Source organism: Pongo abelii, chromosome 4 (assembly GCF_028885655.2).
Source record: "Pongo abelii isolate AG06213 chromosome 4, NHGRI_mPonAbe1-v2.0_pri, whole genome shotgun sequence".
Classification (NCBI taxonomy): Eukaryota; Metazoa; Chordata; class Mammalia; order Primates; family Hominidae; genus Pongo; species Pongo abelii.
In genome coordinates this window covers 159656050-159680970 of record NC_071989.2, presented here as the reverse complement: position 1 = coordinate 159680970, position 24921 = coordinate 159656050, and the positions used below count along the sequence as shown (strand labels likewise).

The 24921-nt window shown below is 44.0% G+C and overlaps 1 long non-coding RNA gene across 1 annotated transcript in view; it reads left to right on the top strand.

Annotated features, from left to right (window-relative positions):
- The window catches only part of LOC129059579 (uncharacterized), a 36434-nt gene extending 11935 nt beyond the window's left edge, over positions 1–24499 (top strand). The window contains exons 2-5 of the long non-coding RNA XR_008525562.2: positions 2115–2265; positions 15573–15821; positions 16251–16315; positions 24309–24499. This is a non-coding gene — a long non-coding RNA (uncharacterized LOC129059579). The remainder of the gene's footprint in view (positions 1–2114; positions 2266–15572; positions 15822–16250; positions 16316–24308) is intronic.
- Positions 24500–24921: the final 422 nt, after the last annotated feature.

The window sequence follows — 24921 nt, the reverse complement described above, 5'->3', positions numbered from 1 at the left end:
TTTTTTTTCATTCATTTTCCATGTTTATTTATTGAGCACTGACTCTAGACAGGCCTTGGGTGGGGCACTAAGCATGTGGTAGTGAATACAACAGATGTGGTTCCTGCCGTCGTGGGGAAGAAGACTGTATTAAACCTTATGCTTCTTACACTATATTAAGTTGACAAATTCACATCAACTATAAACTTCATATTTTTGGAGGGGAAAAGTTTTTTTCACCTTACCTGGTTTCTTGCTTCTCCTACCACTTTCTGTTTGTTCATGCTCCTCCCATTCAAGTCAGAGCCCTGGCTAAAGTCTGGGGAGGTCAGGCCCAGCAGCCAGAAGCGTCACCCCAGGCTCTAAGCCCTCCTCCCCTTCCTGTTCCGAAAGCAGCCACTGCTTCTCCCATTGACAGTGGGGACAGATAACACAGAGGCAGGGCCCCTGGAAGAAAGATTTCCTACACAGGGTCTGGTCTCTCATCATGGCTTGTGGGTCAGGGTGGAAAGGGCTGAAGCTGACTGGGACCCAGGCTGATTCATTAGTGTTATCGCTTGGCCAGCCCAGTCAGACAAATATAAGATCTGCTTGACCAGCCCATTGAGACAAATATGAGATCCTTATTTATTGAGGCTCGAGCTTCAAACTAGGCTCTGGGAAACATGAAAAGAGCATTGCATGAGAACCCTGGTTTTGGCATTAGAGAAACCGGGATTCAAAGCCCAGCTCTGCCCCTTTGTAATTGTTGCAGCTTGGGCAAGGCATGGATCCTCATTTGTCAAGGGGATTTTGTATGGAGTAAGTAATGCATGTGAAAGCGTCTGGTGCAGTGCCTGGGATATAGTCCCTCCTTATTACATGGTTATAATTATTAAAGATGCCAGTGGTGACATCAGTGCTTTAGTTATGGGTTAAGTGCCTGAACTAAGAATCCTGGAGGTCATGGAGCCTGGGAATCTGACCTCTAGCATCCCACCAGCCCTCTGGCAGCCCATCTCACTGTCCCCTTAAAGTGCCTCCCTTCCCTGCAATGCACCACCTGCAATTCTATAACTCGTCAAAAGCTCTATGGTCCCAGATAAGTCAGAATCTCTCTGGTCCACCCTGTTCTTACTGTAGCATGACAAGTTGGACCAGATGATCTCTAAGGGGTCCATCTGGCTTTGAAAGTCTTTGACAAGTTTCCTATGGTCTCCCTGGGAGAAGTACTTTGTGTTCAATGTTCTGTCCTCTTCTTATCCGAAAAGGAGGAATGTGGGTTTTCAGGACTTTAGAATACCCTCAGAGAAGGTCCAGCTCTCCTCTCATGCACACATACCCCTGTTCTACCTCTCCATTTGCATATAATAGCTGAGATTAATTTAGTACCAACTATGGGCTAGGCGCTATTCTAAGTACTTTTAAAAGCGCTTTTATAAATTAGGTATACTATTTATAAAAGTGCTTTTATAAATTAGGTATACTATAAATTGCATTTTATAGTTGAGGAAACTGAGGCACAGAGGAGTTATGTAATCCAAGCTAGTAAGTGGTGGAGATGGTCTGGTTCCAGGACCTGCACTTCTACCCAACTTCTGCTCTTCACTTCCTTCCCACACTTCACTGAAGCTCAGAGAGTGATGGGGACTTGCCCAAAGTCACACAGCAATTTACACAATGATCTCTGACCATTAAACCATTGGAAGAGCCAGATTAAGGGCAAATATGAGCCAAACGTTAAAATATCTTGGCCTCTCCCATTCTACATCCTCCCTCCACCCCCAGTTCCCATGGGCTATTTACTAAAAGCAGAGAGGCTTAGGGTGTGGTCTTGTGGGGAAGTGCCAAGGCCAGGCGGGCCCCGCGGTGGTCAGCCCTCCTCTGAATGAAGCTTGGCTTCTTCGTCTACCCTCCCAGGCAGCAGCAGCACAGTCAGTGAGATGGAAGTGCCCAGAGTGGAGATGGGAGCAGGGCTGGAGCAGGAAAATAGAAAGAAAACAGGGCAGTGGCCGGGATTAGGGCAAAAGGATAGGGTGGAGGGGGAAGGAGATGACCAATATGTTTTAAATGCCCACTGTGTGTGCCTAACACAGTGCTAGGCACTTTCCCGTACATCCTGAGATGAAGGTCCCATTATTACCCATTTTACGCAGGAGGAAACTGAGGCTCAGAAGGATGAGTTATCCTGTGTGTCTACTGTGAATCGTATCCTCTTTCCACTGAAGAAAGGGAAGGAATGACAGCAGAGCAGGAGAGGAAGGAGGAAAGAGGAAGAGAGCCAGATTCGGGAGAAAGGAGAAGAAAGTGAGTATGGGGCCTTGGCGCTCTGCCCCAGCAAGGGCAATGGACCCAGAGTCATCCTCATCTCCCAGAAGGCTTACTGGGGAAATGTTTATGAGAAACCTCAACATTCAGAAGGGGCATGACCTTCCAGCTGGCTGTCCCGTGACTGCTGCTGGCTATAAACAGCCTGCTTATTAACCCCAGGAACCTGGCTCCTCTGCCACTTAAGGGATCGCCTGGAATGGGTGGGTTTGGAGAGCAGGAGGGTGCCTCGCCAAGAATTTGCAGACCAGGAGGAGTGGCTGCCAGGAACTTGATGATTTGTAGAGAGCTGGGCCAAAGGGGGCCCCCTCTGCTCCCACCCCTTGCAGAGTTGCTCAAGACCACATAGTGAGTTAATGTGCCCTAAAAGCCCTTAACCCAGACTTGACCAATTTAAGGGAATTACAAAGCTTGACTCATCTCATTATTTTCCCTAATGACCCATGTCATTAAAGCACTGTGGTGACATCAAATGAATTAATGGTCATAAAGGCATTTGGTAAACTGGACACCCCTGCATACCTGAGACCTTGTTCCTAGTCCAGTCCCCACCCCTATTGATCACTTAGGACAAACTCACATAGTGAGACAAACACAGAGTCACCCACCACAAGCTTACTGCCACTTACCACCTTAGGTCGTTCAGCCACACTAAGTCCCAGCTGTGAAATGGAGGTTATAATAGTACTGACCTACTGGGGTTGCTGAAAGGATTAACCAAGATACTTCCTATGAAGTTAGCACAGTGATTGCACCTTTGTGTGCTCCGTCAGTGTTAGCTACATCCATGCTGTGGGTCCCATGAGAAATTCTATAAACTCCACCACCACCACCACCACAGTAATGCTCTCAAAAACGACCTCAAATTGGAAGTTTTTTGAATGGAGAACAAGAGAGGAGGCAGGTATTTGCCGGAGCTGGACTGGGAAGAAGTAGATTTCGTACACAGCTTGAAGGACTGGAAAGAGAACACTAAGAATATCACTGTGGAATTTCTGGGAAAGGAAGGGAATGTCTAAATACAAGAAATTGATGAAATGCTTTAGGATGTTTACAACTCAAAAAAGAACAGAAAATCTCCATCTCATTCAAGGGCAGTGGTGGGACATGGCGACCTTTCAAGGACACAGGAGCTAGTGGCTGTAAGTGAAAGGTGTTGACAACCAGCCGAGTTCACAGGACTCATCCTGCTGGCTGCTGTCTCTGCAGCGTTGCTGAGTGCAGTGGATCCTTTTTCCACTTTGCATTCCAGAAACTTCTCCCAGTGCTCCCAGTAACTGTCCTACCTATAGTCTCGGAATATATTCCTGTCTATTCCATTGCTTCCTCTTCCCATTGAATCTTTCTTTTTAAAAATAGTTTGAGAATTTTTATTCACTTAAGTAACAGATGATTACATTTTTCTTATAAAATTAAAACCTGACAACTATGCTAAAACGCCATTTAACCCCTTCTGCTCTCCATGTTTGTCCCAACTCCTCCCCTTTATCACAATTAGCATGGGTTTAGCTTTCCAGAATTTTCTCTATGCCTACACATACATCATTTAAAATATATATGTGACAGGATTGTTTGGCTTTTCTTCTTTTTTCATAAGTAATGTTATACATTTTTTTTCCTTCCAAAGAATTCTGATTTAATTGTGCTGAGGTGTGTCTTTGACAATAGTAGTTTCTAAAAGCATTTCAAGTACTTCTAACGTGAGGACAACTTTAAGAATCGTATTCTTAAATCAGTAGTGGGGCTCATAACTGTATAGAGATCAAGCATTGAGCTCCATTTTAAATGAAAAAGTCTATTGGCCTCTTTGTGCAGGGGTAAGCAAATCTCCTACACTAAATTCAACCAGTCCATAAATCTTAACCACTTTTCGTTTCCCCCATGAGTCTATTAATAATAGTCATTATTCTAGTCAACATGCTACTATTACATAAATAAAATTCATTTGTGACATTTATACATTTGTTTTGGAATTAGACCATTTTACTTGTATTTATCAAGCAAAGGACATTCTATGCTGTATCCTCAAGGTCATTTAAAACTGAACACTACCTATTCCATGACTAATCTTTGTTTTTTGGGATGAAAGATGGAACCATTGCTAGAAGGTGGTGGAGTTTCCTTGGGTAAGCAACTGTCAACTCCTAATGATAGGATTTGAGAACCTGTCTTTCCAATGGAATAAGTGAAAATTTCACTCAAGATCCACTACAAGATGACAAAGGGTAGAGGTGTAATGTTATACATTATTATTGCACTACATGTTGTTTTTCTCATCCACTGTATGTTCTGCAGATCTGTCCATGTCAATACCTTTGATCTACTTAATTGGTAACTATTGCACAATGTGGATGTTTAATGGTTTATTTGCCTGCTCCTCCCTGACCCAGGCTTTCACCAAGACAGACAATGCTGCTGTGAACTTTCATATGCTTTCTTGTGCACGTGTGATTTTGTTTCTCTGGGATAGAAACCTGGCTGCGGAATTGCAGGTTATCAGGGTCTAACATGCCTTGTTGAATCTTAAGTGTAGGTTTTTCCCTGGCAGCTCCCTTGGTCGTTTCTTCTTCTTTTTATTTATTTTTTATTTTTTTTTAGACAGAGTCTCGTTCTGTCACCCAGGTTGGAATGCAATGGCACAATCTTGGCTCACTGTCTCCTGGGTTCAAGTGATTCTCCTGCCTCAGCCTCCTGAGTAGCTGGGATTACAGACACCTGCCACTATACCCAGCTAATTTTTGTATTTTTAGTAGAGACGGGGTTTCACCACGTTGATCAGGCTGGTCTTGAACTCCTGACCTCAGGTGATCCATCCGCCTCAGCCTCCTAAAGTGCTGGGATTACAGGTGTGAGCCACTGCACCCAGCCTTCTTCTTTTTTTAAATTTTATTTTATTCTATATAGAGAGGGTCTTACTATGTTGACCAGGCTGGTCTTGAACTCCTGGCCTCAAGCAGCCCTCTCATCTTGGCCTCCCAAAGTGCTAGGATTACAGGCGTGAGACAGCATACGCGGCCCTGGGTCGTTTCTTCTGATTCTCAAGTACTGTGTCTAAATCACCAGCTTCCTGTTTCTAACTTTCCACTAAACATCTCCACTCAAAGGTCCCTGAGGTCCCTCCAGCTCATAAAAGAAAAGTGAACTCGCCTCTCCCTTCTGTCCAGCCCCTCTCCTGGTGTACACACTCACATTCTCCTGGTTGCCCAAACATGAAAATCTTAATCACGATTCTTTCCTTTCTTTCTCCAGCATCTAATAAGATCTTGTGGATTTTATCTCTGTAATGTCTTTTGGTTCTCATTCCTTCTCTAGTTATCTTTGGCCAGTACTATTTTAACTAGCCCCTAACTAGTCTCCTTGTTCTCTTATGCAATGCACCAAATTAATCCTCATAAAGCACACATGATGTCATTCTCTTTAGCTGGTTTCCCCTGAATACAAAATACAGTAGGATCTCCTTGGCTTGCTACTCGCGGTCTTCACCACTCTGACTTAGTTTTCTTTCTCTAGTTTTGATCTCTCCAGATTCCTCCTTTTTCACACCCCAGGCACGCTGATCCCCTTGCCATTCCCAGATGTGCCTGTATTTCTTGCCTCTAAGGCTTCGTTTCTGTGTTTCCTCTCTTAGAAATCTCTCTCCCAGCCCTGCCTGTTGAAAGTCTACCAACCCTTGTAGGGCCTCCTGAATTCACATTAAGGACGTGCGTTCCAGTGTTGTGCCACAGTAGCTGGTTTCTTAACCTCTCTGACCATCAGTTTTCTTCTCTGTAAAAAAGGGTAGGATACCTTCCAGGTCTGTGGGGATTTGTTTGTTGGTTTGTTTGTTCGTTTTTAAGAGACAGGGCCCTGCTATGTTGCCCAGGCTGGTCGCAAACTCCTGGGCTTAAGCAATCCTCTTGTTTTGGCCTCCCAAAGTGCTGGGATTACAGGCATAAACCACGGTGCCTGGCCTGTGGGGAAGTTTTAATGAGATTATGCAGGTAAAGCACTTAGCACAGTGCCATGCACAGAGTAAAGGCTAAATACACCTTACCTCTTATTGTCAGCATACCCCTTCCATAAAAAACTGTGCCCAGCCTCACTGTCGAAGTGAATTTCCTGCCTTCCTGGGCTCTCCTGTCTGTTATAGTAGGCACTTGGTTATTTAGGTGTGTCTGTCCTCACACCTGATAATGACCCCCTGAGGGGCAGGGATGGTCTTCTTTATTTCTGCATGCCTCATAGTGTCCCCAGCACAGCACCTGGACTTGAAATGAATGTAGGCAGAATGTTGTGCTGCTGTCAATTTATTTGGAAATACTGTGAAGAGAAGAGCACCTGATAATGAAATCATCAGCTTTGCATCCAAAAAATGGGGCTAATACTAATGCTACTACCTGCTCACAAGGTTGGGGTAAGCTTATGTATGTGAGATAACTTTCTAAATAGGTTTGTTTGATTTTTTTTTTTTTTTTTTTTTTGAGAGAGAGGGTTTTGCTCTGTCACCCAGGCTGGAGTGCAGTGGTGTGATTATAGCTCTGTGTAACCTCAAACTCCTAGGCTTGAGCTGTCCTCCTGCCTCAGCCTCCCAAAGTGCTGGGATTACAGGCATGAGCCACTGCACCCAGCCTCTTTTTCTTTATTCTAAATCTTAGCCTGTCTTCCCATGGTTGCCTGCTTCCCCCTTGTGGTTAAAATTCCAATCATGTATTAAAATCAGTCAATAGAAATAATCTAGCTGATAGCCAGAGGTTTATCTCAGCATTGTTTATATTACTGAAAAATCAAATACAAACCAGGCCCCCACGTAGGAGTTTGGCTAGATTATGGTAGAGCTACACAGCGGAATATTATTGAGCCATTTGAATATAATGAAATAGATGTCTATGATGTACTGCTAAGCAAAAATATATAAACGTGTATACTACACTCCATTTTTCTAAATATCTATACAAATGTGAAAGGATAATACACTAAATGTTAATAGTGTTCAAGGGAAATTCAGTTGATCTGAGTTTTTAACAATGAGCATGTATTGCTATTAAAGAAATTTAACTCCTTTAGTTTTGAGAGAACCTATCAATCAAACAAGAAACCCATTAGTTAACCGTTATGCCAGGCCCATCTGAATTGACAGGCAGCATCGACCATCATTTATCTGCTCCTTGTGCCTGCTCTCTGCAGAGGGTCTTGTATGGGGAGAAGGTGGAGCATACGGAGAATAAAGGATCCTGGGCTGGAGTTCTAGGAGCATCTGAGAAGTGGGATGATAGGGGCTATGTATCCACTGCTCTTGGCCAGGCTGATTTTCGTCCTGAATTTGACCCTTTGTCCTAGCCCCAATCAGACTCGCAGCCTAGACAAAACCCTAGAACCATCACAGGCCTAACTGGAGACCTGAAGGGTAAAAACCGGCCTCTGCCATCCATGGCTCACAGTTGAGACTGGGGGAAGGACAAGAGTGTGACGAGCACAGATGTGGTAGCTGTTGAAGACTAGGGGCACTGTTGGAGCTCATAGAAAGCACGTCTTGGGTCAGGGGGTGGGGAATGTTCTTGGAGGAGTTGACAAGTAAGTTGGATATACATTCGTTCAGTGTCTACTCAGCCTTTCTCAAAGATTTAGCAACCAAGGGTCACCTTGTGGACATCCAGTGCATATAAAGACTATACATTTTAAGTTTTAAATTAATCACAACTTAAAATTTAAATTATAAAATGGTACTTACATATCAGCGAAAGAGGTAATATTGTTTTCAAGCTTGAATCAGGATGTGTGTATCTGGCTTAATGAAGGACAAATTACTTCCACTTCTAGTTGTTTTCTTTTCATTTTTTTCCTGCTATTTTAGAAAGGCTAAGCTCAAAACTGTAGGTCATCAGACACTGTGGAGAACAGTATGATGGTTCCTCAAAAAATCAGAATGACCATATGATCCAGCAATCCCACTTCTAGGTATATACCCAAAATAATGAAAAGCAACGATCCAGGCATGGTGGCTCACGCCTGTAATCCTAGCACCTTAGGAGGTTGAGGTGGGCAAATTGCCTGAGCTCAGGAGTTTGAGACCAGCCTAGACAACATGATGAATCCCATCTCTATTTAAAATACAAAAAATTAGCCAGGCGTGGTGGCACGCACCTGTAATCCCAGCTACTGGGGAGGCTGAGGCACGAGAATCACTTGAACCCAGGAGGCGGAGGTTGCCGTGAGCTGAGAATCGCACCACTTTACTCCAGCCTGGGCAACAGAGTGAGACTCTGTGTCCAAAAAAAAAAAAAAAGCAAGGACTCAGATATTTGTACACCCATGTTCACAGCAACATTATTCCTAATAGCCAAGATGTGGGAACAACATGTTTATCAATGGATGAATGAATAAACAAAATATGGTATATACATACAATGGAATATCATTCAGCCTCAAAAAGGAATTAAATTTGGATAGATGCTACAATATGAATAAACCTTGAAAACATTATGCTAATGAAATAAGCCAGTCACAAAAGGACAAATATTGCATGATTCCACTTATATGAGGTACTGAGAATAGTCAAATTTATAGAGACAGAAAGTAGGATAGTTACCAGGGGTTGAGGGAGGGAGTAGCGGAGAGTTATTGGAGTGTAGGAAAATAAATCTGTATTAATCAGGGTTCTCCAGAGAAACAGAATTAATAGGATATATAAAAAAATTTCCTATAATGAATTGGTTCATGTGATTTGGAAGCTGAGAAGTCCCGGGAGAGCAATCTGAGTCTGAAGAACTAGGAGAGTCAATGATATCAATTCCAGTCATAGTCGAAGTCTGAAGGCAGGAGAAGACAAATGTTCCAGCTAGAAGAGTGTCAGGCAGAGAGAAGGATGAGGGCCACCCACACTGGGGAGGGCAGTCTGCCTTACTTAGTCCACTGATTCAAATTCAAATATTAGTCTCGTCCAGAAACATCCTCACAGATGCACCTAGAAATCACGTTTAACCAAATATTTGGGCATGCTGTGACCCAGTCAAGTTGACACATAAAACACAAAAGGCTTCTCAGTTTCTGTCTTAAAGCTAGCCAAATGCTGATGCCAAGGTCTACAATGCATGCAAAAACACAAGGAAAAGCAAACGCTAGAGTTAGTGGCACAACACATTCATGTTTTCAGTCTTCATCCCTTGGAGCCTGACCTGTTGGAGTTGGCTCCTTGCCTGGATTGAGGCTGCAGCTTGTACTAGCTGTGCTTCTGGGCAGTGGTTATACCCTGGAGCATTGCATCCAAGCTTCGAAGCTGAGGCAGTGTCCTGGCCTTGGGGTTTAGACTGAATCCATTTCCTGTCCCTCTTCTGAGTCTTCAGAATCCCCCAGAGTGGAAGAAGGACTGCAATGGTCAAGCACATTTCTTGCTTGTGTCTTGCCTCCTGGCTGTGCCTTGTTCTGTAAGCAGACCCTGTGGGAGTAGGGAGCAAAGGGGAACAGGTGAGCAGATAGCCAGTTGACCATTTGGTGTCAAATTCTCCCTCTTCATACACCACAACCTGACACAGCTTTTCTGCCTAGGATATCTGTTAACAACCTCTTCCAGTCCAAGAGGCTTTGAACCTTAGGGGTGGCAAAGTGTCCTCACCATACCCTAGCCCTGAGACCCTATGACTTTAAAGCCTATTAACTGCCTCCATTCCTACATCATCAGTAGAGGCTCAGGGCCCAGCTATTTCTGTGGACAGGTATTCACAGTCCTAAAATTCTGACTGATATTGTTATCTTTAGCCTCGGACTTCATTCTTTTCTACCTATTTGAACCACATACAGACCCTATTGGGACATCAGTATAAGCGATAAAAATCTCTCATTTTCAGACAGTTATCCTGAGCCTCCCTCAATGTGTCAATCTCTCCTACTAATCCCCCCAAAAGACACCCAAGCCCCTGGGTGTTGGATCTAAAAATCACCACCACAGAATGTCTCTCTTCCTTGTTCCCGAGACTTCCAAGTGCATCCCCATATCCGAGGACTTCATTACCAATTTTTTCACCCACTACACTATCCCACAGGAGTCCAGGGCCCTATCTGGATTCTAGAAGAGGCTATTTCCTTGTTGATCTAGGAAGGTGTTTTGCTTTCTCTTCAATCCAGTGCTCCACTTTGCTCTCCTCATTCAAGCCTAATATTCATCAACAGATACTGTTTGGTCTGGAAGATTATCTGGTCTTACATGTAAATCTGGAAGGAAGGAATACTGGCATTTGAGGCCTCAGCTTTCTCTTCATCCCTCCACAGCTAGCCTAATGGCAGAGTCCCTTGGATACCAGTGAGGCAGGAGAATAGGAAACCTAAGGCCATTTCACGCTGACTTCATAGAACTAAATTGAAAGGAAAACCCTAACTTTCCATGCCTAAGTAACAAAAGGACCAGAGGCTACTCCTTTTGCAAACTCCCACCTTTTCTGCATGGCATATGGTTAATTGAAAGTACCTCTGGGCCAGGCGCAGTGGCTTACGCCTGTAATCCCAGCACTTTGGGAGGCTGAGGTGGGTGGATCACGAGGTCAAGAGATCGAGACCATCCTGGCCAACATGGTGAAACCCTGTCTCTACTAAAAATACAAAAAAATAGCCGGGCGTGGTGGGGGGCACCTGTAGTCCCAGCTACTCGGGAGGCTGAGGCAGGAGAATGGCGTGAACCCAGGAGGCGGAGCTTGCAGCGAGCCAAGATCGGGCCACTGCACGCCAGCCTGGGCGACAGAGAGACTCCATCTCAAAAAAAAAAAAAAAATGAACAAGAAAAAGAAAGAAAGTACCTCTTATTGGTTGCTTTTGGCAACCAGACATTTGCCTAACAGTGTAACTTTGTAACTTCACTTCAGCCTCTGATTGGTTTCCGTCTGCAAACAATCAGGCTGATTGGGGGCCAATGGGAAACCTCCAGCGGGTATTTGGACCCAAGAAGATCCTGTATCCTGGCCCTTGAGTGGCTGCTTGGGCCTGCTCCCACTGTGGAGTGTACTCAGTAAATCTCTGCTTTTGTTATTTCATTCTTTCCTTGCTTTGTTTGTGCATTTTGTCCAATTCTTTGTTCAAAATGCCAAGAACCTGGACACCCTCCACTGGTAACATATTTTGGTGAGCCAGCCGGGAGAAGGTAGGCCCAAAGTTTGGGATTTATTTTTCTCCTTTCCCCTTTTACATACAGGGACATCTCTCTCTCTCTTTTCCTTTCCAACTTGGGACCCTTGGTGAGCAGCGTGTAAACATGGAGGTAACTGCAGGTTTCTGGCCGTGGCTGGTGAATATTAAGGGGTTTTCATGTGAAGAAGCCTAACCGCTACCACCTGGTTTGCCTAAGGGACCTGGGTCTTTTTCATTTTTTTTTTCCTTTTCTTCTTTATTAGTCTTTTAGCAGCTGTTTCCTAGTAGCTCCTTGGAAATTGAGGGAAATTGGCTGGCGTCAATCCCCAATATTGCCTGAAGACCATGGAGTGAATTGGGATAATTGCCCTGCCCAGAGGGGGAAGGACTCTTTTTTAAATCTTTTCTGGGTGTGGTCCCTGATCCCTATGTGTGGCACAGCTCAGAGCAAACTCGCCTGTTTCAGGAAACTTAAACCTTTTCTTTTGCGTAATTCTTCCGTTTCCCTACTGGACTGGCTAAGTGCAAAAGAAACACATCTAGCCTCCAGTTATTAAGTTCCTGGAATGGGAAACATGGGAAAGTGTGGCCTTATCAAATTATAAGGATGCTAAAAGTCAAGGCCTTCATCCAGGGACAAAATGAAAGGTCATAGTAGGCCATTCCCTTTAGAGAGAAAACATGCAAGCAGGACCGGTGCCCACCTAAGGTCAGAGACGTCTGACACTCTTAAAATTGGACCCCACTAGGGGAAGCCCCAGAGGGGAATCCTCCAGACCTCAACCTCTCCAAAGAGGATGCCCTTCGCAGAGGTTCTGAGGTCTAGTATTAAACCCTCCTTAGAATTTTATCTCGCAGTTGCAATGCTATTTGGCCCCAATATTGTTTGGAATGTGGAGTTTACTGTTGAATGGAAAACTGGGATGGCATTGCCGTTGCATATATCCAGGCTTTGGTGCTGCTATTCTAAGCAGAGGGCCTCGTGAAAGAGTGATGTTCTCCTTTGGTACTGTTTGGTCTCGGTGTTCTTTGGAGTCTGGGGAGGTTTCACCTTTAAAAATCAAACTGCTAGGGCCAGGCACAGTGGCTTATGCCTGTAATCCCAGCACTTTGGGAGGCCGAGGCAGGTGGATCACTAGGTCAGGAAATCAAGACCATCCTGGCCAACGTGGTGAAACCCCATCTCTACTAAACCCCATCTCTACTAAAAATACAAAAAATTAGCCAGGCGTGGTGGCGCGTGCCTATAGTCCCAGCTACTCAGGAGGCTGAGTCAGGAGAATCGCTTAAACCCAGGAGGTGGACACTGCAGTGGGAGCTGAGATCACGCCACTGCACTCCAGCCTGGGCGACAGAGCGAGACTCTGTCTCAAAAACAAAAACAAAAAAAATCAAACTGCCATCTGGGCGCGGTGGCTCACGCCTGTAATCCCTGCACTTTGGGAGGCCGAGGCGGGTGGATCACGAGGTCAGGAGTTCAAGACATGAACGAGGCCAACGAGGTGAAACCCCATCTCTACTAAAAATACAAAAATTAGCTGGACATGGTGGCACATGCCTGTAACCCCAGCTACTTAGGAGGCTGAGGCAGGAGAATTGCTTGAACCAGGACCTGGGAAGCAGAGGTTTCAGTGAGCCGAGATTGCACCACTGCACTCCAGCCTGGGCTACAGAGCAAGACTCCGTCTCAAAGAAAAAAAAAAAGAAAAAGAAAAAGAAAAAAAACGCAAACTGCCATGGAAATTGCTTTACCCAAAATTTTGGTTCACAGCCTTCATTGGATTACCTACTGGGGCAAACAAAGTAAAACCGGTAAGCTTGTGTTGCTATCTCATGGCTAGGGTTTCAAGCTATTAGATCTTCATTTGTGTGTGTGTATACATGTCTAGATGTATTTATTTGTATGTACACTTATATGTTATGTTTGCCAAATTGGCTTATAAGTAAAAGAGCGCTCATAAATTAATAAGTCTAAGCGATTTTTAAGTTCAAGTGACTTAAGTATAACTTTACTAAACAAGCTGGCTTTAAAATTATTGGTAGAATAAAAATAGAAATGCCTTCAGAATTGTCAGCATACATTTTGTCTGGATTTTATGTTTGTCTTTGCTAAATATTTTGAGATGTCAATGTTTGGCATAGAAGGTTATAAAACTACAAACCCAGCCAAAACAAAATGATCTCGGTTTGTGTGCCTTTTTTTGACAAATAAGAGCAATTTAATGTTAGCTACATCTTCTGAGTTATTGGCAAAATACTTATGTATTTAATTCTGAGACTCTTAGGTTTAGGTGAGCACTTGATATTCACTGGCTATTAGAAACATGGTTAGCAAGGAAATAACTAACTTTAAGTGATAGTGTCTAATATCTCAGTTTACAGAAGTAATCTAGATAAACTGTTAAAAATGAAAGAATTGAGTATAGTAAATGGGATAAATGTTTTAGGTAAACTTTTTGTGTAAATTAAAAGCTTAAAATTAATTTTGATGCTCATTGAATATTTGGGTCATTTCCAATTAAGGAAGGGTAGTGATATGGGGAAATATGTTTCTAAAAATTGTGGAATTGTTCTTATCTATAAATGCCCATATCTGATAGTTCAGGATTTCTTTTTAGGGTTTCACTAAAATTTTAGGTTACTAAGGATAATATTTCTAGTTAACACAGAGTTCTGTATACAAAATGTACCAAATAGGTTGTGTTATTACTCAGAAAAAGAATAATTTTGTCTAATCAAGAAGTTATCTAAAAGTTAGCTCAAATTACACATTTGAAAAAATTATTTGTGAAACAATGTAGTAAGGAACCAGTGATTAGGGGAGAAAGATGTGGAAAAAGTTTAGATAATAAAATATGCTTTAAAACATGATAAAGAATTAGAGACATTAGGCTAGTTAACATTTTCATAGTTAAAGCTTTTAGTCTTGATTAAAGTAAAATAATAAGTATTGTAAAGAAATGCATTGGCAGTTTGGCAGTTCTTTTTTTTGTATAGTTAAGCTTGAAGCTGGATTTAGTGTGGAGCCAAATTTCCCAGACATGCTTGCACTGCTTCACACTATGTTTACTGTTTTGCATGGATAGTGCTGGCACTGGAGTGCTTATTGGTCATGGGCCTAAAGTAAACTTCTTGATTGCACAGGATGTATGATGATATTGGTGAACTTAAGGATATTGAATTGTGTATCAGGAATAAAATATTTATTATGTGGCTCTTTTGGGGCCCTGGGCAACACTTTAGCCTCCAGGGTAAATTGAGTAAGAAAAAATTAGGGTTGCTTTCCTGTTTATTTGTTTTTGCTTCTAGAAGGCTTTTATTTGGTTTTGTGGATAGTTATTTTGTTTCCTGTGCATTTCTAGCAAGTCATCATTTGTTCAATTTATCTGGAATTCCTAGGCTACCTTCATCAGACCCACAGGAATTAATGGAACACATCAGCTTTTTAACCTTAAACTAACTTTTCGGAGTTTAGGCTTCTTGATATTTTAAGTATGTTGAGTATACTTTTGTAAACAGAATTTAAGTCATATTTCTCTCTCTGCCTAATTTCTCCAAAATTTGTAAACTATTTGTAAATGTTCTTAATTCATGGTAGTGTGTTTGTTTGCATACAGTTGAGCAGGGTCACTAGGGCTGCTCAGGGAGAGAAAACCCAGAAACGTGGCCTACTGGCAAAAGGATAAGAATTTCCTACCAGTCAGACTCTGGCCTCTTTCTCTCTGTGCAAACTGGTTAAATGAGACGTGAAAGTCACTGTTTATCTCCTCTGTAAAGTTTTCACAAATGTCTTCAAAATATAAACATGTGGTCTAAATTATGTTCAAATATTAGGTTTGCTAAATGCCTTAAGGTCATAAACTGCTTCTTTGGCTTTTGAAAATTGTTTGACTTGCCTGCCTTATAGCTAGCTAAGGCCTGGGGACATGTGGAGTTGGCCATGCCCCTAGCTATGCTGGAATAGTAAAACCTGATCAGCACCTAGTACATAGTTAACATAACTTACCAGGTTTTACATTAAAAGTAAGATTGCTAAGAATCATCATTATAACATGTAATTGATACTACTAAAAATATTTTTACATGCGAGGTGTGTTAGGAAAAATGTCTGTGTGTGTGTGTTTTACTAAAAGGTTATAAGAAGCCATGGAAATGTAAATTTTTCTAGAGTTAAAAGGTTGTTTTGAATTTAATAGGATAAAGCTAAAGGTTCAAACCAGTGGTAGAAGGAGTGTGGAAATTAATCTCGCAGAAGTGGTTCTCTGTGTGAGAAACATCGGCCTGACCACCTGACTTTCTGATCACATTCTGCTGGGAAAAAGTCCAAGGAACACCCCTATCGCATTCTGCTGGAACAAGGACCAAGTCACCTCATCATGGGAACATCTTATCAATAGCCTGTTGGGCAGCAAGCCATACTGCCCAGACCCCTCCCTCCCATACCTGTAAGTACCCCAGCCTGTAAGTGGCAGTGGGCTCAGGCATTAACCTGGTCCCCCACCTCTGCAGGTCTTGGGCTAGACATAAAACCTGCATTTGCTGCAGAGCATCCAGCTCTCTTTCTTTAACCCTCACCTTCCCTTCAAAACCTAACAACTTCCATTGTACCCTCTCAAACTCCTGATTATGAAAAAAACTCCACTACATTTTGGCGCAGAAACACAGGACATAGATTGGGTTCTAAACGGGTAAGTCTTCTCTTGAAACCTGGAAAGCAGCAAGCAGCAAAAATTAGACTGAGGCCTGCTTCCAGATCCTGAGTAGACTCCCTGTTTGCAGCCCTTTTTCTGTTACTCTCTCTTCTTTGGCCCTGGGCTGACCTCCAGATCCTGATCAAACTCTCTATCCTCTTTTGTCTTTCTCCCCCTTTCTAGACGGCTCCAGCAAGGATCACCCCCATTGCAGAACATCACGTCCAACACCAGTCTCCATTTAGTGGGTGAGTCTCCCTTTTCCTCCTCTCCAGATTCCTCGCATGCTTCTGCTAGTTCACCAGAAAATCCCAGTGCTGGGTGAGAGGTCTCCCTGGTCACCAGGTGACCACGGTCTGCCTTCTCAGGGGATGCCCTCAGAACACTCACCACTCCAGTCACTCTGATCTCCAGGGGACCGTGAAGAGCTGCAGGGATGCCCTGGCTTTCTTATGTCCCTCCTCCCAAGAGGAATCAGGGTATTTACTCCCCTCCGGGGTACTCACACCCCTCCTCTATATTTCTCACACTTCCAGCCACCAGTATGGGGCAAGGCTCCTCAAAACTTCCTCCAGATACCACTCTCAGACGTCTAATCTGGAACCTCCAAGCCTCAAAATGCCCCTTCCTTCAGACAAGCCTTCCTCCTCTAATTTCAACCTGGACAACAAAACCCCTCCTTCAGTCCTTCTCCCACCACCATCCCCTCCTCCTCTTTCAGCTCCGGCTCCTTCACTCCTTTATTGTTGCCCTCTGTTCCCCCTTTCTTCTCCACTGCCTACCCAGTCACACTTAACCCCCTTCCGCCGAAAACCAGGCATACGCCCAAAGGCCTTCCAAAGTCCTCCCCTTGCGGGAAGTCGCGGGGGCTGAAGGTATAATCTGAGTTTACGTTTCCTTCTCTCTAGCTGACCTCTTCCAGCTTGAAAAAAGACTTGGCTTCTTTTCCGTGGATCCCACCTCCTTCCACAAGGAATTTCTGTATGTCACTCAATCTTATAAATTACCTGGCATGACACTTATGTCATCCTCTCCTCCTCCCTCACCCTGGAGGACAGGGAGCACATCTCAGACTGTGCTCAGCAAACCCCTTTATCCCACTTCACCACCTCTACCTGAAGACTGATAGGGCCCAGAATCCACCACTCCCACCACCATCACCACCTTGGAACCAAGAGTAACGCTGTCAGTCTCTGCTAAGCCCAGGTCTTTCCCATTAGATATGAGGCTAGTTATTTATTTTTACCAGAATATTCTGAGCCCCTCCTCAGTTCTTCTATCTCTATTGTGGGAGTCGACAGAATCCCCTCTAGACACAAACAGACTGGTCCTCTATTATGCAACCTATTCATCACCCCCTTCACCCACTCTTTCCTGGTTATCCCTCAGTGCCCTACCCCTATCTTGGGGTGGGACATACCAAGTAAATTTTAGGATCTTACCCACAAAGGCTCAGGTTAGCCCAAATGCAGGTCACTTACCTTGGGCTTGTCCTAACCCCTAATTCTCAGGCCATTCCAACCAAATGAAAGGAGCTAATTTGGGACATGCCTCTTCCCCACACAAAAAATAACCTCCTCTCCTTCTCGGGCTGCATGGGATACTTCCATCTATGGATTCCCCATTTTGGCTTGCTGGCCAAGCTGTTCTATATGGCCTCACATGGGCTCATCCTAAAACCCCTCAACCCAGCTTGCCCCATCAACTCCCACTTTAAAAAACTGAAAAATGACCTTTTTAATGGCCCCAGCACTGGGACTGCCCAACTCCACCAAGCCTTTTACTCTGTATTGTAGGGAAAAGAAAGAGAGATCAGACTGCTACTGTGTCTATGTAGAAAGGGAAGACATAAGAAACTCCATTTTGACCTGTACCCTGAACAATTGCTTTGCCCTGAGATGCTGTTAATCTGTAACTTTGCCCCAGCCTTGAGCTCACAAAAACATGTGTTGTATGGAATCAAGGTTTAAGGGATCTAGGGCTGTGCAAGATGTGCCTTGTTAACAAAATGTTTACAGGCAGTATGCTTGGTAAAAGTCATTGCCATTCTCCAGTCTCGATAAACCAGGGGCACAATGCACTGCGGAAAGCTGCAGGGACCTCTGCCCTGGAAAGCCGGGTATTGTCCAAGGTTTCTCCCCATGTGATAGTCTGAAATACGGCCCATGGGATGGGAAAGACCTGACAGTCCCCCAGCCCGACACCCACGAAGGGTCTGTGCTGAGGAGGATTAGTAAAAGAGGAAGGCCTCTTGCAGTTGAGATAGGGGAAGGCCACTGTCTCTTGCCTGCCCCTGGGAACTGAATATCTCGGTATAAAACCTGATTGTACATTTGTTCAATTCTGAGATAGGAGAAAAGCCGCCCTGTGGTGGGAGGCGGGACATGTTGGCAGCAATGCTGCTCTGTTACTCTTTACTCCACTGAGATGTTTGGGTGGAGAAAAGCATAAATCTGGCCCACGTGCACATCCAGGCATAGTACCTTCCCTTGAACTTATTTGCGACACAGATTCCTTTGCTCACATGTTTTCTTGCTGACCTTCTCCCCACTATCACCCTGCTCTCCTGCCGCATTCCTCTTGCTGAGACAGTGAAAATAGTAATTAATAAATACTGAGGGAACTCAGAGACTGGGCTGGTGCAGGTCCTCTGTATGCTGAGCGCCAGTCCCCTGGGCCCACTTTTCTTTATATTTTGTCTCTGTGTCTTATTTCTTTTCTCAGTCTCCTGTCCCGCCTGACAAGAAATACCCACAGGTGTGGAGGGGCTGGCCCCCTTCACTGTATGTACATTCTGACCAAGGCCTTGCTCTTGGACTACTCTGCCAAACATATGGCAATGCCCCACAAGCCACTGCATACCTCTCGAAACAAGTGGACTGTCATCCAAGGCTGGCCATCCTGCCCAAAAATCTTGGGTGCAGCCACATTACTGGCCTCAGAGGCACAGAAAATTACTCTCTAGCAACACATTACTACTGTATCTTCCCATAACCTACAGGATCTCATGAGCCATTGATCTCTTCTATCCCTCCCACCATCCTATTTACAGGATGCCTTATTCATAGATAATGCCTTATTCGTAGGTAACCCTCTAATCATCTTCTCTGAGAAATGTAAAACTCTCAACCCAGCCACCCTCTTCCCTGTAAACACCTCTGACTCTAAGCTCTCTCACTCCTGCCTGGACCTCTTAAACTCCCTCTTCTCCCCCTGCCAACACATTTCAAAAGCCTCTTTGCAGGGAACACCCACATGATTCATTAATGAAAGATCTTTTTAGCTCTTTTAGGGAGCCATGTCCAGCAGCTGGCTATGCCATCATTGCTGAAAATAAACTCCTAGAATCCAGCACTCTCCCACTCCATACTACCTCTCAACAGGTGGAGCTAGTTGTCTTAACCAGAGCCCTCACCCTAATAAAGGGAAAGAGGGTTAACATTTACACCGATTCCAAATATGCATACCACATCCTACACTCTCATGCCTTAATCTGGCATGAAAGGGGTTTTCTAACTACGAAAGGAACCCCCATAGTAAATGGCAAACTCATACACAAACTGCTGGAGGCAGCTAAACTACCACTAAAGGCCACCTTTATCCATTGTAAGGGACATCAAAAGGCTACAGATGCCATAACCAAGGAAAACTTCTCAGCAAACTCAGTAGCCCAGCAGGCAGCCCTTAAAACCTCATCATTATTGCCCATCTTTCCCAGCATACACCCTGTATATACACAGGAGGAACAAACCTCACTCACCCAGGCTGGTGCTATTTGGGGAGGAGGATGGTTCTACCCCATTAATAAAATTGTCTTGCCCAAGTCCCAGGAACTTTCTGTACTTTCATACGTGCACAACGATTTCCATGCCGGTTACTGCCCCCTACTCTAGCTCTTAAAAGCTTATATATATTTTCCCACCATGGCTGCCAATCTCATAGGTATTACTAAGGCATATTCCATTTGCACTCAAACAACTTCCTCTCAGGGAGCTATCAAACCACCTCCTTTCCCCACACACCAGGCCCAAGGACACCTGCCAGGGCAGGACTGGCAGATCAACTTCACCCTCATGCTCCCCGTAAAATGGGCCTGGTACCTTCTGACAATTGTAGATACATTCTCTGGATGGATAGAAGATTTTCCTACCACCACCGAAAAGGCACACACCAACACTTCTATTCTCCTCATCCATATGATCCCCTGGTTTGGACTCCCCTCCTCCATCCAGTTAGACAGTGGGCCAACATTTGTTTCACAGGTTAACCAACAGTTGGTGGAGGCTCTAAACATTAAATGGGCCTTTCATGTTCCTTACTGCCCCCAATCTTCAGATAAAAGTAAATGGGTCAATGCCTTTTTAAAACAACAACTAACCAAACTTCCTAGAGGTTAAAATGGCCTGAACTTCACTTCTTCCAATGGCACTCATGAATTTACAAGCCATTGCTCACAAGCCCCTCAGCCTAAGCCCATTTGAATTCATGTACCAATGCCCCTTTATCCTCCACAATTTCCCTGTATCTGCCCCCAGCCCACCCCTCCGCCACTTCGATACTGGATACTTGGCTGGCATTATACCTCACTCAACATCTAATAAGACAGTACGCAAATGTTACTTGCCCCAACCTAAAAGTCCATCCTCCAAACATTTCTTCCTGCCCCTACAACCAGGGAACTGGGTCTAAATCACCAATTCCTTCTCCCCTCTCCAACCTAAGTGGACGGGTCCTCACCAGGTAATCCTAACTACTCCTGTGGCAACAAAACTAACATTCTTTCCACACTAAATCCACCATTCCAAACTAAAAACAGCACCAGACTTACATCCAGAAGTTTTCTCAACCCCAAAATATTCTTCCTCCCTCATAGGACCAACCTCACTATGCTTAACAAGAATTCCAGAAGTTGCCAGTCCAGAAGGCCCTGGTCCATTACACTCTCTGCCTCCAATTTCAAATCTGTTATCTCACACCTTGTTTCAGATCTTTCCTGATATTCCCTCCCCACATCCCTGGATAGTCCACTCTAATTCCTCACATTAACCCAGGAGCTATGGCTGCAGGGCACCTTCCAAAATTTCCCTGGTACTCAAGTCTTCTTTTTCCCCTTTTGTCTTTGCTGTGGGATACTCTAAATTCCACACCCTCTGGCAGCTGAGCTTCCTTTGTCAACCTCACACATTACCTCTTAAATCAGTCACATTCTCCTCTTTCTTCCAATTGTTTAATTTGTTTGTCCACACAAATCCAGCAGTTCACAGCCCTTCCTGTTAACCTAACCACAGAAACTTTATCCAAAGTAAACCTGCATCTCACTTACTCAACCAGTCCCTTCCCAAAACCTGTTTATAATCTTGCTTGGCTAAACACCTTTCCCTGCAATCCATCAAATCTACCTGCATCATCGCACGCAGGGCTGGCACCCTCCTTCGTCTCATGGCCTGTAAACTAAACATGTCACAAATTGAATTCCGTAAAACATCCCTTCCAAACCCCTCCCTTCTCTGCCAGCACTGCTCTCCATGTATCCAACTTGAGGGAACTCCCTAAAAAAAATGCACAGACAATGCCCTCAACTGCAACCTTTATTCTTCTTCCCTATCAGGACCGCAGTGGCTGTTAACAAAAACCCATTTCTCTCTCTCTCTCTCAAACCAAACAGCGTTCACCACCAATATCCCTCCCTATCAGGCCCTAACAGGGACTATCCTTGTTAACAGTTATTCAACCTGGAAAAACAAAAAAGTTGGGACAAAAGTTTGTTCAGGATTTAACCCCCACCTTCTCATGGTTCACTGCCTTCACTTACAACTTTGCCCGTCAACCCCCGGTCTTTTCTTTCTGTGTGGAAAAAACTCTCCTCTTTGCCTACTGGCAAGTTAGTCAGGAACATGTACCCTGGTGTTTCAATCTCCAAACATTAACATTTTGCCTAACAATCAAACCATTCAGGTTCCTTTAGTAATCTCTATTTCCTCCTCCTCCACACACACCAAGTGGGCTATACACTTCATTCCCCTGTTAGCAGGACTAAGCATCTCAGCTACACTTGGCATGGGGATATCCGGTTACCCCTTTCTTAGGGCCCCTAATCTTCCTCCTAATGCTCACAATTGGCCCACGTATGCTTACCTTCATATCCCACTTTATCTCCCAAAGGTGGAACTACCTTGCCTAGGCAGCCACCCAGAAACACATTGATACCATCCTTCTCCTCCACCAAGTCCGGTATCAGCATCTCCAGGAAAACAACTCTGAAGTTGGACACCCACTGCTTCAAAACCCAAGCCCTGATTACAGTGCCCCTATTCAGCAGGAAGCAGCTAGATAATGAACAATGCCCCTCTTCCTTTTAGACTAAAGTAGAAGGCAAGAATGTTAATCCAAACCGTACCACTTTGTAAGCCCCCCATCATTTCGCAGACATTGGTCAAAGTGAAACATTCCATGGGGGTTCAGGCCATGAGAAACATTTTGCTCAACCACCTGAATTTCTTACCATATTCTGCTGGGAAAAAGTCCAAGGAACATCACTATCACATTTTGCCAGGACAAAGACCAAACCATCTCATCAGGGAACATCTTATCAACATCCTGCCAGGCAGCAAGCCATACTGCCCAGACCCCTCCCACCCACACCTATAAGTACCTCAGCCTGTAAGCGGCAGTGGGCTCTGGCATTAAGCTGGTCCCCAACCTCCGCAGGTCTTGTGCTATACATAAAACTTGTGTTTGCTGTGGAGCTGCCAACTCTCTCTCCCTGTCTTTCTTTAACCCTCGCCTTCCCGTCAAAACCTAACAACTTGCATTATACCCTCTCAAACTCCTGATTATGAAAAAAAAAAAAAAGCAACTCCACTACATATTTTTACCTCTTCTTTGAAAAATTTTTCCATGTCATTGCCTTAACCAAAATCTGGCCCAGCACTTCTCTGAATCTAGAATTTCCTCAGAAATCCGTATTAGTCAAAGGATCACAAAATTAATTTTATGCCTTGCAAGGAATTCCTAAATTCATCTAAAGCAGATGAAATAAATTCTGCTTCAGCATTTCTCTTTCTTATCCAGAATGAAAAATGCTTAAAATATTCAGAAGCTAAAATGAGTTATTTAGTTTCAGCAGAGTTAGTGTTTACTTATGAACTTAAGTTACTTGGTTGCCCAGGCAAGCTGTCACTAGCCTGGGATTATAAGAACTTGATTTCAAAAATACCAGCATTCACACTTCTATGTTAAAATTCATATTTTATATTTTAACTCCAAAGGCAGAAGAATGAAAGTCTTAATAATGAAGACATTTCAAGAGAAGGGATAAATAAAGGAAGCAGCTTTCTTGACCTACCATTCCCCATGCCATTCACCTTTGTGTTAGTGCAAACTGCACCATTTTGTAAGTCCCCTGCTATTTTGCAGACCTTGGTCAAAGTGAAACATTCCATGGGGGTTTGGGCCATGAGAAACGTCCTACCTGGCCACCTGACCACAAGGAAGACAAAGGCCCAATAAAAAAAGTTCTTATTATACCCTACCAGGCAAAGGCCCAACTAAAGAAACCTCCCTATCCTATCTTACTGGGCAAAGGCCCAAGGAACACCATGATGACATCCCACCAGAAAAAGGGCCAAACCGCCTTATCATGGGCACATCTTATTGATATCCTGCCAGGCAGCAAGCCATACTATCCAGACTTCTCCCAGCCATACCTTTAAGTACCGCTGCTTGTAAGTGGTGGTGGGCTCTGGCATTAAGTGGGTCACCTGCTTCCACAGGTGTCTGCAGTATACCTGTGTTTGCTGTTAAGTCGCTCTCTTTCTCTCTCTGTCTTCCTTTAACCCTTGCCTTCCCTCCAAAACCTAACACTGATTCTCTACTTTCAGCATCTCTAAACCCTGATCCAGTAAATGCTTCTGAATCCCATGATCAAATAATTTTCCTTTTGTCCCATAGATTCTGGTATGTTAGGGTTTCAGATTCCTTGTATGTTTTCATTAAGTAACTGAAGAAGATACTCCCATTCTCTTTGAGAATAGCGTATACATGGTTACACTACAGGGCTAAAAACTTCTAATTAGTAAATGAGAATTTTCTATTAAGGCGTTTAATTATGTGAGCTCTCTAGTGTTACCCAAATCCAAAATTCTGTGATTTTGTGTTGCAATGGTGCTGTAATTTTAAGAGTCGAATCCACTGGTGGCTTAGTTGCTAAGGCAGTTACAGACAACCTCGCCTTTTTCTTAGGGGTCTGCTGTGTCTGGGATTTCATATATGGCTGGCTGGTATTCCCAAGGTAAGTGACACTTTCTTTTTAAGAAAAGTATACACAGCCGACTTATGGGTCTATGTGACCTATCTTGTAAAGAGAAGATGACCAAAAACACATCCTTGTGTTCCATAATGCTGGTAAGTTCCAGTGAGAAGAAAGAACATGAAAAAGTGCCCCGGGTAAATTTTAAAAAATAAAGTGAGATAGTCCATTGGCTCCTAGACTCAGTTGCCTTTGTGGAGAAAGCAGTAAGTATGGATGGAGTGGTTTGTATGGCCTTACAAGGGATCCATGTTAGAACACAAGATGGTGACTCTTTCTGGGAGCAAAGGCTGTGTGGTGGTATAGCTCCTCAGAAGAGGAGAGCACCCAGCAGAATTCTGCCTTCCTGAAGACAACTTCATCATTTGCCAGCACTGGAAGGAAAATTGGCCATCTGGGAGAGAGATGGCAGTCTGGGTTTTTCATCAGAGTTTGCCTGATCCAAGGGATTTTACTGTTCTATGAGGTGAACAGAGGGTAAGACCCTGGGTTTCAAATTGTTTCTAAAGTCTCCCTAAACCCAGACTTATGCACCCACTCTGCCAC